Genomic DNA, 16,464 nt, shown 5'->3' with positions numbered 1-16,464 from the left:
CGGGTCAACTATTTATGGGTTAGACAAAACATTTGCTTTTATGGCTTTACACTTTATGGGTATATGGGTACAAGGACTTCTTATAATGGTTCAACTCCCATTCGCCTTTCATGGCAATGGGAACATAAGGTATAAAATCTTTTGTGTATGCAGATATTTGTTGAGACCAGTTATATTATGAAGCTATTAATAAGAGCAATCATGAAAATCCAGAATCTCTGACAACCAGTCTTTACGAAGGTATCAGGTTGCCTAGGTGACGGGGTTGAAGAGGTCAACTACATCATGTGAGCCTAAAAGCCGAACCCAACATAGTTTGGAAAAAGACAGATGCTGATTTAAGTCAAACAACCTCATTGACAATACAGAAAACTCATACACGAACACATTACACAGGGTCCGCCAACTAACATACAGGCCCCAACTTAATCCACGAATATCTACCTGTAATATAATAATACAAGGATAAACTCCAACATGGAAGTTGTACAGTAAAATCGGTTCCCAAAAACAATTAGAGCTTCACCGCTAAATGCGAAGCGACTGCATCAAACTTTAAAACGGTCCCAAGTTTTGGTACGGACGATTCAAAATAGGTTTCGGTGGCTATTTAAGTGAAATCCGTTTCGCAAAGTTTTGCAATGCTTAAGAATTATATTCATTGTTTAATGGTAAGATTGAAAATGTTAAGTATTTTTTGTTTTGCTGGTTTATGTATTAATATTTTTTAAATACTCAATGGTACACAGGACATACGGTATAACCTAGGCGCCCACGGGTATGGACTGCAATTTAAGTTCAAATAAAATGTTTTTACATAATTTAGACAAAATACTGACTGAAACTATAAAACCTAATGATTTCCTGTTTCATAAAATAATAATTTTCATAGAGTACTAGCTTCCACCCACGTTGTTGCCCGCATGCCTTAGCAGTTACTTCGAGCACCTGGATAAAAAACTTAAGCGTTTTTTGATAAATAAGCTGTCTACTTACACTAAAAGAATTTTCGAATCAGACCAGTATTTTCTGACATTAGCACGTTCAAGCAAACAAACAATCTCTTCAGATTTATATTATTAGATAGATAATTAAAATTGGTATATTTAGATAATTGTGTTTCATTCCTAGGAATTCCTTCTAGTAGATCGCAGAAAAATATACAGCAAATATATTTACCACACCTAAATGTATCATGCCCTACAACAGATTAGTCACATTTTATATTCCACCCACGACGATTTAGTGGGTGTCATATCAATCTATAGAATACAAAAAAAATAAACATTTCGCCTGAAACTAAAATTCTCAGTAAAAGACCAAATGATATCATACTTCTCATGCATAATAACAACAAGGTACTTATTTAGTAACCTTTAAAAGTTGTTATAAGTCCCTTTTGCAAGACACACAATATTTTTCAATGAATAAAATCAAAGATGGTGATAGGAATAACCTATGATCAGGACCTTTTCTTGTGGGTGCTAAGATGATATGAGTACCTATTTAACGCCTACACATTACAAAATACTGTACCTATGGGCAGCAGTATTTTGTTTTGAGTGGGATAAAAGATGTGGCATAATATTCTACGATGTTATATTTTTACATGTTTTGTTCAAATCAAAATCATAGAATTTTGTCAAAATCATTTTTAACGATGCCCTCAAAAACATTTGAATATCTTTTGCAGCCGTCACGGGTAATCAGTAACTAGAAACTTTGACAACCAGTCTTACCTTGGATTAGGGGCTAGGGAAGTCAGATAGGTAGTCGCACTTTATAAAACATTGGTGCTCAGCTGCATCCCATTAGACTGGAAGAAGATCCCAGCATAGTTGTGAAAAAGGGTAGGCAGATGATGTCCTCAAAAACATCTCTACATAACTTAGCGTCGTCAGCATTATGTCATTTTATTTTATAAATAAATATAAGAAACATCCCATATTTAATGAACAATTTAAGGAAACAACAGTAACCATTACAGAAATCCATCAATGTGTTATCTTCACGAGCGTGCGTTAAATTCGGCAGAGCGAAAAGGGTTATGTAACACTTGCAAGATTGGCTAATGGCTTGACCCTATCTAGACATAGACATAGTGTAGTATCTGACTGGGCTAAACGGATTAAGGTGTTAGTAGGTTTTGTGATTTTCTTCAACATCCTTGTTCGTACCTCTTATAAATGCGAAAATAGCTCTGTATGTATGTCGGGCTTTCACACCAAAATGACTTACTACGACGGTCATTATCTACCGATAATAGTCTAGAATTTGAGATCCGAGTAAAGACATGGATATTATAATCTTTATAGAAAACTAGCTTTTGCCCGCGACTTCGTTCGCATGAAATAGTGACTTCCGGCATATTTTTGGTTTGACCAATAGATGGCTCTATATATCCGGAATAAATTATTATTATTATTTTTTTAATAAAAACTATCCTATGTCCTTTATCAAGTTCCAAACTATGTCTGTACCAAATTTCACACAAATCGGTTTAGTAGTTTAGGCGTGAAGAAAAGACAGACAGACAGACAGACAGACAGACAGAGTTACTTTCACATTTATAATATTAGTTAGGATGGTTCTCTTGAGTCACGGGTGGAACCGCAGATAAGGGTCCAATTTTAGAGTATTTTTATCTGTTTGACTTTAAGTTAACCTACCTAAGGTACAAGGAAAAAAACTTTATCCATTCCTAAATTAACAACACACAATAACCTAATAGAATATTTTTATCTAAAAATCTGTTTTTGTTAAACAAAATTCGTTCGAACAAACTTAACTTGTAAAAGGAAAAAATCTCACATTATTTTTATCTTGAACATCGTTTTAGAAACTCGAGAGTCTAGTGAGTGGAGTCAGTCGTCGACAATAATACTTTTAAGGCAAACGCTTCAAGAAAACAAACGTATAAGGAAACATGCTCTTGATATCATCAAAATGAGAAGTTCAATAAATGTCACCATCATTATTGACAAAAATATAAGATGGTGGATGTTTGGGAAAGGAAAAAAACACTGTCTAAGGTTTACCCAGAAGTAGGTAAGTATCAATACGTTAAGGGGCAATGAAGGGATTTCATAGTAACCGTGTTATACATATCTGTTAGCTCCAATAAATTGATTGTGATTTTACATACCATTTTTTTTTCTTAATTAGTACCACTACACTTACTATTGAGATAGAATTCAATTAACCAGCTTTAATTTATCTTATAATTCTGAAGGCTTCTAATTTGTAATATCGAATTAATTAAACAATTGAATTGTAACATGAAATACTTATTATCAAATCCAGTAGCGCCAACCGCACTCAAGCTGTACACGTAATGGTTGTAACCGCACGTGAGCCTAAAACTTAACTTAATATGTGTTTTTGCTGGGAAGAAGAAATGATGGAACAAAGTCACAAGCATTATGTACACATGTACAACATGACAATAGCTAAGCTCAGATAAAATAGTTTATGCTTTTATAAAACCACAGACAAAATCACTCCAATCTAAAATGTTGTATCCAAAACAAATAGCATTTGTTACTAAAGATACAAATTCAGCTAGATTAGTTCCAAATTCAATTATTCAAGCAGCTTGTTGACAGTGACCGGTCTACTAGCATATTGATGCAGCTGACAGTAGTGGGATCATGGAGAACAGAATGACTAGCGGAGGTGCCATAACGGAAAATGGTCTAAGAAAGTACCGCGTCAAAATGCGGGAGGAGGAGGAACGTTACTGTTTTTGCCTTTATAATACAATTATATACTAGCGACCCGCCCCGGTTTCGCACGGGTAACAGTATTTCTCCACTATTAAATGAATGTTACATATAAACATTCTTCTTTAATTATTCTATCTATGTACAAAGGTACATAGGTTCAGAAAAAGCGACTTTGTTTTATACTATGTAGTGAAGTACGCTTTCTTTAGACGCGACCATTTGTCTCAAAGAACCAGGACGCTTCGTTAGTCCAACTCGTAACTGATCATGCTCAACGTAAGAATTTGACCTACACGAAGGCGTCTGACCTTCCCGCGGCAGCTCTGCTCATCTTTCCTTACTCCGCGGGTGGGATGTAAACATATCCATACTAAGTGCATACTGGGTTAATTAATGATTGCACCGGTAATGTGATGCGTGGGACGTCACTTAGTCAAGGAGGTGTAAATACGGGTTTCTGTGTTACGTTTGAGTGTTTGGTGAAACTGATCTTAAAAGAATAGGACTTTAAAATTCTAACTATTTAAATGAAAAATAGAGCTTCGTACCTGTTCTTTTCCACAAGACCCACTCTTTGGAATTAAGCACCTAGCTATTAACGTTTCGTAGGAACCTGTGATAGGTCTATATGAAATAAAACCTGAAACGAAAATGAACTTTCATATAATCAATATTATGTTTTTACTTATGTTATCTTCATTCTAAAGACATCAATTATGAACTTTCAGATTAAACTTTTCACTAAAACGAATAATGTAATCTGCTTTAAAAAATACACACAAGAACGGTACTATGAATGCTCATTCTCATAAGCATATGCGTATGCTCCATGTCCCATGCGGAGGTCACGTGGACAAAACTAGTAGCACGTAGAACAGTATAACATATGTATAAACGAGTATAATAATATACGTAATCAATTGTATCTCGCATAGATCCGCATTGCCACCATACAATGTGTTAATGTGACCTATATTTCTAATAACATATGTCCATTTCTGTGTCACTAACTAAAGTGAATGGAACATAACAAAATGAAGCAACTAGTGACATAGTTATACAGAAATATATATATTTTACTACAATAGCACGTCTTCAATAAATTGCCCCTTGTGGTCCATGAAATCAGTTCCAACAAACACGTAGAAAAAGGACAAATATATACAAACATACATATGTTAGAGAAGGATAGATGTAGGCCGGGTGAGGAGAATTGCGTTCCCTCCCGGGGGACAGAATTTAATATCATAAACATTATTCCAAAATAACAGAAAGTCTTTCCTCGACAAATAATATATTTGCGCTTTAATAACTTGTTCAAGGAAATACTGTATTGAATAATAACAATATGTCTTGTGTACTGTTTTCTCGCTTGCATTTTGTTGGAGTCGTTGTGCTGTTTACAAAATTATCTTACAATTTTAAAGGAGTGTAGACGACTCTTTACTCTTGGAATTTGATAGTATGAAGAAGAAGGTTATAAATAATTTTGCTTTTTTTGCAATATTTCAATAAGTATATATGCAGATTTGTGTTACTTTGTGTAAAGGAACAACATGAAGGCGTTGGCAGACAGATTACAAACCATTTTACCTTACGAAGATTTTATGCAGTAAGAAAAGGTGTAATATAACAATACATTATTACGCTTGTTAAAACAGACCGTATAAGTATCTAGGGCACTTATATTTTATTGACTTTTGAATCCTTGCCTTGACCGTTTCATACGGTCCCTCTCGGTCCCAGCGCACTCGAGCATAAATCATTCCTAAACGGACTCGCCCCAATAAATCAACTTATCACTTCATCAATAAATCGACACTTTATCTATCACACTGAACTTTACAATAAATTAAATTTTCAATTAATGCATATTCAATGATTAGACGACAATTAATCAGAAGATAAGAAAATCTGACACTTGAAATTAATGTGATTGACAGTAGTTCATAATTTCATTATCGACTAATGCTTGGTTAGGTCTAGTACTTAATATAAAAATCCACAGTTTTGGAGACAATTAACATTCAGGTAATGTATGCCTTAACTTGACAACGGTTTGCACACATCTATGGATATCAATAAAATATAGGTATGGTATGTATGCCTTCATAGGCATGATGATTCATACACATGCTATATAACAGGGAATTATAACCATCGTCTCCGAAAAGCGACTTACAACTTCTATACAGCTACACTCCCTTAAAAATCGAATCCCAAAAAACAAGTGAACGTTATAAAATAGCCGTCGCTCGTATCTAAGGAGACACCGTCGGAATCCAGCTATTAATGAAGATTTAACGAGACCGCAGACCGCCGCCAATTAAGTTCCGGCTTTGATCTTCTGCATAATTGAATCTGTTCGACGTACGAATGGATCTATACGCGTTTGCATCCAACACAGTGAGGGGTATTTTTTGAGCTTGGTATTAGCATGGTAGAGGGTAAAATAATGGGGTCTTTGTTAAATGCGGTTCTTTATTAGAGGTTGTTCTCGTCCTATATGTACGTTGCACCAAAAACGTTGAATGTAAAGATTTATTCATTGATTGAGTGACAAGCGTCTGAGGTATTAGGTATGACTCACCGAAGTTTACTTTGTATATGTGTTATTTTCGACTGTGTATAAATTTTATTTTAACAAGCTGAATAATTGTCCCAACGAAAATACGTCACCCAAAAAACATTATTACAATGTTACAGACCTGAGATGACCTAAAATATTAACGATCGTTTTAAATATTTAAAAAAACATGTACCTAGCTTTAGCCTTTCATTCAATTCACATTCACTTGTAGGACATGACATGTTTAGAACAGAGAAGCACAACAAGTAAAATAACATTTTCTCACTAATTTTGCAATTAATACAAAATAAAAAAACACACACACTTCACTAACCTCTAAAACAGCTAATAAACAAATGAAGTAAAAACTTTTTGCTGTAATTACGCAAAAAGTCCAAGTAAGTAAGTACAGCTTATTTACTTAACTTCACTTTCATTTCGCTTCACGGGAATTATAGTCAGTGTATGAACATTTTTTGCCGTGCATGAAATGAAATTGCAAGTATCGGTGTCAGCTATTAATCATGTTAAAGTTTTATTTTGTGAAGTCTATATATCTTTTAAGTGAGGTTTTGGTCACATCTGCAACAAGAATTAGACCCTGATTAAAAATGTCAGATTAGATGACCTTAAGAGGGTAATAAAGAGAACATAAGTCAACGAACTCAAAAACAGTAAAATATCGAGACACAAAATAAATATATAATTTTTTTTTAAAGAAACAATAAGTTACATTCACACTCTTTGCAAACTTTTATAAAGGATAAGTAAATACCTAATTGATAAAAAGTCAAAAACCGTCACTCAGGAGTCAATAATAAGATCTACATTATGCCAGTATCACTTATAGACAGACAAACAGGGCACTTAAAAGCACAAACATAAAACAATATTCAGATACCAAGAAGTACTTAACTGCTATTCACTTGTTTCTCCTCTGATAAGGCTTCTCAAATAATCCGGTCTTCCCTTTTATAATTAACAACAAATAAGAAGCCTGCTGAATAGTTAAAATGTTCGTATGGAGATTAGATGAGCAGGGAAGGGATAAGGAGTATCGATTCGACTACGTAGTGTTATAAGCCTGAAAAGGGGTCGTATTAAGCTTTTCTTAGTATTGGAATCAGGAATAAACTGGTTAAGGCTTGTACATATTAAATTGTAGGTACTATTATATCGTGTTGCTATGCTTATCTGGTAGACTATTAAAGGGTAAAAAAATACAGGAATATTAGACAGCGTTTTGGCGTTCACTTAGAAACATGTTTTTACAGTTTCAAAGTTATATCACAATATTTTTGGGTTTTTATAATTAAGTTTATGACGTTGTAACTTTGACATTTCTTTTGTAAGTCTTTAAAATACATAAGTAGCCACGGTAGGTCAGTAATTGTACATTTGTTTTCTTTGACATGTAAAAAGCTCATTCATAACATCTGATCCACTTATTTACGGTTATAACCCTTTTAATCCTGATTAATAAACGTAGGTAATGCATTCACGTTTCTTACAAAATACAGTAGTTATAAGTAACTTTTTATTACCACACAAATGTTCTACTTACGTTTAACATTTTATGAGCCTTTAATAACTTTAATACACACTAAGAGTACACGCACACTTGAGACTAAACAGTTGACTGACAGTAGTCTCGATGGTTATAATGGATGTCGGTTAAAAAAAATGTAAGAAAATCGTTAAAGCCAAAGTTTGGAGTCTGCCTAATACCGGTTATATACTTTATCGTGGTCCAGGGCGTACTTACATACATCTTCATACCAATTTGAAAGCAAATGCTGCCAGCCTTTAGGTGGTGTAAACTCCTGGTGGTCAGCGATGAGGAGGAGTTTTTTGATGCAATTTTGAAATAATTATATTAGTATTGTAAGTTGTATATACAAGTAAGTTTATTTTAAGTTTTATGTAAATATGTGTATAACCTTAACTAATAAAAAATTTGAAAGCCTGAAAAAACTGTCGGCCGACTAAAAGTTGACAGTGTGTGGGTGTTCTAACTCCTCGCGATATGAGCTGCACGGTACAGTTAGTTACTTAATCAAGGGATTTTATTAATCCCTAAGCAAATGTAATGGAGAACTAGCGGGCTTGAGAGCACTTGAAATGAAGTATGAAATCTTTGTAATGACAACGTAGATGTTAGTTTTATAACGTGTTTGGTTTGTGTAACGATGGTTTCATTTTGTGTCTTTTTTGATACTGTTGGACCTTTTTATATTATTTTAAGGTATTGATTATGGTAGATGTATTTGAGGTTTATGTTTTCGTAGTACGTAGATTTTAGATTGAAGTGGTACTCAAACTAGAGAAATACAACATCATCTGACTGGCCTTTTTGGTTTGGATTTGGGTTCAAGTATTTGTATTCTTACGCATAATGAAATTTTTCATTGGCAAAAATGTTCCCAAAAATAATTAATATAAAACATAAAATAAAATGAATTTGATGATAAATCTCGAGATTTATAATTTAAATTGACAAAACAAAATAAACAATATTAAGATGCCTATTTGCAACCAAGAGGAAACAAGGAAAAGGGCGGAGAAGAAGAATACAAAACAAATAATAAAGCAGTAAATCAATTTATTTATAAAAGCATCGAAGACTATCCGGAAACCAATTTGCTAAGGTAGCATAATGCCACCGCAAACCACATTTTTCCACCCTTATTGAACGCAGAATTAATTAAAATTTCATTATTCAAGAAAAGATTATAACTTCCTTTTAGTCATTTGCATATTTGACTGAAATATTTAAAGAAATCCTCTTTAAGAGGCGTCTTATTAAATTTGTTATAAGCGTTTCGAGTTCGCGTTTCTTGTGAACTTGTATTTCTTTTCTGAACTGAATTCAACCCAACTTTTTTGGGTACAAATGAATTTTAAGCAGTATAAGTAACTGCTTAATTTCATGAATTATTTTTGTATCCATCAGTCCGATTTTTTGCAATACTTTGTTGTACGGTTGTTTCTTTCTGTTAGAATTGATCGGAGTTCTTATATTGTTTTTGAAAGCCTTTCCTTACCTTCCCGTTTAAGATTTCTGGTTTGGGTTAATTTTCACAGCACAGAATCAATTTTAACAGTGGAAATGGGACTTTATTATACAATATCAGTATTTCCACCTAAAGAATAGGTTGCTAAGTAAATATAGACATCAAATCTGTCTTACCCAAGCACATTATCAATCACAATTTTCTACAAGCTTTTCTATATCGAGTACAAAACGCATCGGTACGTACCAATTTATTCTGCCAGGGAAACTTCTGGAACGTTATCAATCACAGGTTTGAGGTATATGATTGAAGGGAAAATCATCGACAGATAGGTGAATGTGTGCTTTGAAAGTTTTTGAATGACTTGTCTTTGGAGACAATGATTAATGTGAAAATTGTAGGGTGAACGGAAAATGTCGCGGGTATTGTGAATATGATAGGAGATTCTTGGTTCAATGAATGAATAGTTTGGCATAGTAAAACGTTTTTTTTTGGTTAAGGTTTTCAAAGAGATGAGTTTGAGTCTTTCTTCTTTACAATTCTAGTGTCATTCTTGTGGTTATTTATCTAACAGGAACTGTTATGTATAATTTTGTGCCAGTGTATTATATTGTGCCAGATATTCAATAATATTTCGTATACAAGAACGACTAAGATACCAACTTCTACTATACACGATTTTCTTAATGAATTTTACAAAACTCTCAAACATAAAATAAACGAAGAAATCCAAAACATAATATCCTCATAAAAAAGAAACAGTTTTTCCTAAATCGGCAATTAGGTATAAAGAAGGGTGGATGCAAATTTTCAAGGCCCATTATTATAGCAAACTTGACTCGAAAACGATGAATAAAAAGAAGATAAAATAAAAAATATATTAAGGTCCATAAAAGAGAGTGTAGAGGAGGATATGAATGTTTTATTGGCCGAGAACTCGCAAATCTATTTTTGAGTGCATGTAACTTATATTTCGTTTGTGTAAAATGTTGTATCTTTCATATCTTTCAGGATTATTTGCTGTTTTTAAGAGTGTTTTTGCTGCAACTTTGTTTGTGCTTTATTTTAACATTTCTGATTTAAAATTTAACGAGGGATCTGCTTCGAGGATATAAAAGGGGCTGGGGTGCCTTTTTATGTTTAAAGAGAAAGTGTTATTGAAAGGATTGAACACGGAATTAAAATATTTAAAGATTCTCAATAAGTACATTGAATAGATAAGATTTAGGTATCTGAGAACTTTTTGAAAATGCAAATTTAAACTGAAGTAAAATCACATCTTTATTGAAGAAGTCAAAATGCAATAAAATATGTTCAAAAACGGAAAAAAAGTCAATTTTACAAAACCGAATCACATTTATTTTAACAAATCCGCTAACCAACTTTCACACGACCAATTCCAAGTACAGTCAGCTACAAAACTCATCCAATAACACAAAACATACATCTAACGGAAACATGTTACTTACCCCCAAAAGCATATTTCTCACGCGCAATTACTACATTCAAAATTTATCGCGCAATAACGATATAATGACGGAAACTGTACCGTCGTGCAAGACGTATATATTAAAATTAACGTCCGGGCCACGATGAAGGGATGCCCCGGGATAAATTAACCTTTATGTATTGTTCGAGTGTGGGGCTGTCTGTTTGTCCAACATACTGGTAAGCTAGGAGCTTAGTACTGACCAATGAAAGGTTAAGCAGTGTTGGACGCGGTTGGTCAGTGGATGAGTGAGAGGCCTCATGAGCTCTTCCGTGTTCGGAATACACGTTTGTCATTTGTTTATTTATTTGGAAATCGGTATGGTAAGTACTGATAAGTAAGTAAGAGGCTTATAAATCTGTCTTACCACGGCCTTTACGGTATAATTATTGTCCAAGGATCAGGCTAATCTCAACACATTTGGTAGTGTTTTTTAGGAAGGGAAAATATATTAATATTAACATTATCCAAATGAAATATTCATAGATAATCATAAATTACAACAAATTCGATTTAGCTCAGCAATTTGATTTTATCCAAAACGAATACACAAACCCAAACAGCACGACCATAACATATATCTAACATTACTGTACCTTTTTTCAGGCATATTCAAATTTGGGTCGGCGTAAGCACAAAACTGTGCACTGAACAAAATGGTTGCCCCAACCATCTCCGGGCCACAAGCTAGTAAAGATAACCCTGTTTTGTTCGTATAATTATGTTGTATTCATGTCGTGTTACAAGGGATACGAAATTGAGATGGATGCCTGACGTAGGTGTGAAATTAACGTCCAAATTATTTTTTGGTAATTTATCAAAGTCCGTGATTAGATCGTCTAATTGTGTATAATGAGGGTGCTGTAATTATGTTGGGGTCTTGATTTCTATTGGTTGGATTTCTTTTTAGGGTTCCGTACCTCGAAAGGAAAAAACGGAACCCTTATAGGATCACTTTGTTGTCCGTCTGTCTGTCTGTCTGTCTGTCTGTCTGTCTGTCTGTCTGTCAAGACCCTTTATCTTAAGAACGCGTGGACGTATCAAGCTGAAATTCACATGACATACTCGAGTCTATTGCCCCTTTAAGCTGTGAAAATATCAAACTTCTAAGCCAAGCCAATCAAAAGATACAACCGATTATGTCGATATTTTCAACAAATTCTCGACACTCGCAAAGGAATCAAAACCTACAGGGTACTTCCCGTAAACTCAGAATCTTGAAATTTGGCATGAAGCATTGTCATATAATGCAAATATAGGAAAAATTGCGAAAATCAAATTTTTTTAGTTATATAATATAATAAAAATATTTTAATAAAATGAAACTTACTACCTTATTTCTCACGAACGAATAAAGGTACCAAATTGAAATTTATACCAAATACCTAGGTCTATTGTCCCTTTAAGCAATGAAAAAATCAAACTTCTAAGTTAAAGCGATCAAAAGATACAGCAGTTTTACCGAAACCTTAGACGATTTCCGTCACACGCTAGGGAATCAAAACCTACAAGGTACTTCCCGTGAACTCAGAATCTTGAAATTCGGCACGAAGCAACGTTATGTAGTACAGATAAAGGAAAAATTGCGAAAATGATAAATTTGAAGTTACATAAAATATAAAAATATTATTTTTGCTTACATGACATAAAATATTTTATTAATTATTATAAACTTACTACCTACCCTTTTTCACATGAACGCGTAGAGATATTAAAGTTTTGAATAAAAAGTGAAATTCATATCAAACACTTCTTAAATATAATTGCCTCTAAACTGTGAAAAATTTTAAATCATTCAAAGGTCATTGGGCACCTTAGTATGGAAACCATACCCACGGCGGATACGAACGAAATATAGCACAGTATAATGATAAAGGCTCTGATTTACTATGGCATTAGTTGCATCAATGTGAACCATGGGAATCTAGAGCAAATCAGGTGTAAACATCAAATATTTTCCTCATTTCAATGGGGAATTTAAACGACCACGTTTGACGGATTTGAGAAATCATTTCTTTGTAGTGAAAGAGTATACTCACCCCGTTTATTTCCATTGTTCACATGTCAGGGTCTGATGATGGAAATCCTGAGAAATCGAGGGCAACTATCAGAAATTGTAGGCATGCATAGGATTAAAACTTAATTCTCAGATGTATGTCTGGTGATTCTATCAAACAGTGAAGGTCTAGAGCTTACCTGATGATGGAGACGTGAGATAGTCGAGAGAACTCCCTAACGGTATGTTTTAGTTACGTCGTATTTGGGCTTATATTATTCGTATTGACGAGAACTTTTCACTTCACACTTCTAAAAACAACAAGAAAACTGTTTATATGCATCGGTCTAGATCTCGGTGGTTAAATAAATATAGATGCATCCTCTAGACACCGACTTCTAGACCGATGCACCTAACATCTTTTTAATTTATTTCTTGCTTTTGTTTTCTTGTTGCTTTTTTATATGTTTGAAGTTAGATTTGTGTGCAAAATGCTACAAAATAAAATAAATCCGATTTTATAAAACCAAGAAAGGGACAGAATTACACTTTTGTCAAGGCTCTAGAAACGTAAAGCCAGCAGACCCGAATCCTACTCTCTAGAAGTCGTTGTTACAATTCGACAGCTACAAATCGTCAGGCGGTTTCGAAAAAAACCTGAAACTGGGGCTCGTTAGGTGATTAATCCCTCAAAAATAAAAGATCCCATTCCTGCAATGGCTGCTTTAACCCAAGTTAGTAGTGAATTCTCATCACCTAAAATAAGCTCCAACACAAGGTTACGTTATAAATTGTAAAGGAGTTCCCATAACTATATCTGATCTTTGCTATCGATCCCACAATGGCAGTCAAACCTATCTATGTGGAAAGTCTTCGTCAATACGAATAAAATAAGCCCAAGCACGTGGTAGTTGTAACATACCGTTCAGGAGTTCCCTCGACTCTCTGTAGTCTCCATAATCAAATCAGCTCCAAACCTTCACTGTTTACCAGTACCCTCAAAAATACACTCACATGTCTGGTTATGACTCGATGCGTGCCTACAATATTCAAGAGTTGCCCTCGATTTCTCAGGGTTTTCAGATCCTCATCAGATCCTGGTCATCCGAATTGGCATCTTCCTTCTTTATGAAAAGTCTTTAACAATAAAAATTAGCATTGCAACCTGTACAATCCTCTGAAACTGCTTGTCTTTTATATTTTTCAAACAATCCTGGACATTCGTCTCCATGGAATTTTAATAAAATATTTATATTCAAAGAAACGTCATACCATTCTCCACAATTTAAAACTACTTTGATTCATGTCCGCCACTTTTTACAAAGCGGGTCAGATATGCCCAATGACCTTTAAGACATAATTAGTTATTTTCAATCAAATTTCTGAAAGATGACTATAAAATGTTGTATATAAATAATATATAAATAACTTTAATAAAATAACTTTTACAAGGTACTGGCCTACTATTTTAGTTATATCATAAAATAAAAAATATTAACTACTTTGACTCTCACGAAATTACCATAACTATGATTGTTCTAAACTGAACGGTTAGACCTAGACTCACTTTTTATCTATACAGGAATTGTACGGAACCCTCGGTGCGCGAGTCCGACTCGCACTTGGCCGGTTTATTTGGGGATGTAATTAGTAGGTATACAGTACACAATACATGTCTATTTTGGATGATTGATACCGTAAGTCTAATCGTAAATAATTATGACTTGACATTCAAATATTTACAATGGATTTGTCAATAAAACTTTGTGTCTTTATTTTGAGAAAGGCTTGTTTTAATACAATATTGTACACTTAACTATTTTACTTTCAAGGGCGAAAATATTCTACTTGATGATTATTAGAACCACAAATCCCATAATCATTAACAAAAATACGAAATCTAAATCAACTAAAGAACCAACAAAAAATTACCTCCAGAAAAACAACGAATACAGTTGCTATAACCACTCGATTATTGTATGACTGAATCAAGTTACCATCAAACTGTATCGGAACCACGTAACGCCTGCTGTTCGGCGTATAGCAATAATTAACACCTGTCAGGACACAATAGAGAATTGACAGCTCTAGAACATTGTGCGTCTCTGAAGCAATTCGTCTCTAAGACAAGCCATACTGTGATTATCTCGCTCTAGTTCGTTTAAGGAGTAAGATTGTTAAGTATTGAGTCACAAAATCACTATTTTTGGACGTACTTTCAGTCTTAGAAGTATTTTTTGAGATATGGGAATAATTTGCCTCTTTGTTCGTTTCATATAACGCTACGTTTATACGTAGCGACTGTCTATTTCAAGTTAATTATAAGGTTTAAAAAAAGTAAAAATCTACAATACCTTCCCCAATGATCTAACATTTATGTCCGTAGCAATTAGCGATTAATGGCAATGCCAAGAGGTCCGGTATCTTAATAGGCAGTATTCAATGATTCTACTCTTCTGTTACTGTACTCAGGTATTTAAAAAGATGCTTCTGTTAGAAATAAACATTTTCAGAAATACCGATAGTTTCAGTTTCGACAAAACAACTTTCATCTATGACCTCATTTTATAGAAGACGTTTTTTAATAAAATCACCTATATTCCATCTTATTTCACATCCCAAATATACCTTATACCTAAATATGATTATATAGCACAATTCCAAGTAATTACAGATGAACCCAGCTAACGACGTCACAGCTTATTTGATTGCGTTGCTAAATATTATCTTGCGGCATTTCTGTTACATCTTCATTTGAGGGTTCCGCAGTCTTATCGAGACTGGGTTAATTGCTATGTTTATGTACGTTTGTAAGTGTGTTATTTATAATAGCTAAATATGGGAATATTAAAGATTACCTCAACTTTTTATAAAATCAAGATCAATTTTTAACTTTGAAAAAATCCTGATCGTTTTTCGTGAAATTGTGTCTCATTTACTTCAATTTAGATTAAAACGATGACCAATATAATTTTAAAATTTTAACAGCTTTTTACTAACGAACACTTTCAAAAAGTTTGAAAAAACTTTAAATGGCGTCTGCGTGAGGTGGTCATTAACCTCTTTTTAGTGGTGAATAATATTGCTGAAATAAGTCAACAGAAAAAAGGTTTCACGTCTTATATCATCTCCAGATATATTCTTATCAAAATTGCACAATAAACTTCTGCCCTATTTACTTATCTATAGATTACACAATATCCATCTTCTCAAAAAAGGTAAACAAACCCGGGGCTAGTTTATAAATAGAATGGGAGGAAAACCTATACCTTTGGCGTAAGCATTTTTTGATGCGTTTGCAACCTCACGTACCTTTTTGAACAGCCGAACCGAACATTCTGGAAGCACCTGATACATTTTATGTGCTCCCTAAAAGTGATAGCATCAATCACGGTGGTTGTAAGATTATTTCTATGCTTTTTTTCTTTCGTACTGTAAATATTTTTGTGAATGGTGTTCTTTCTAACTCTTGCTTGAATTCTTCTATGGAAAAAAAGAAAAAGTTTTTGGTTTTCTGTAAAAAAAGCCTCCATTTTTTGGTCCTTGGACAATACTTTTCCTCTTTGAAAATGTAACTAAACCTTTTTAATAACGTTATAGGTAAATAACTCTGCATATATTTTTGTTGTAAATAAAATATAAAAAAAAAACTCAGAAAAAAATTAAAAAAC

Source organism: Helicoverpa armigera, chromosome 11, assembly GCF_030705265.1.
Source record: "Helicoverpa armigera isolate CAAS_96S chromosome 11, ASM3070526v1, whole genome shotgun sequence".
Classification (NCBI taxonomy): domain Eukaryota; kingdom Metazoa; phylum Arthropoda; class Insecta; order Lepidoptera; family Noctuidae; genus Helicoverpa; species Helicoverpa armigera.
Note: the sequence above shows the minus strand (reverse complement) of the source record.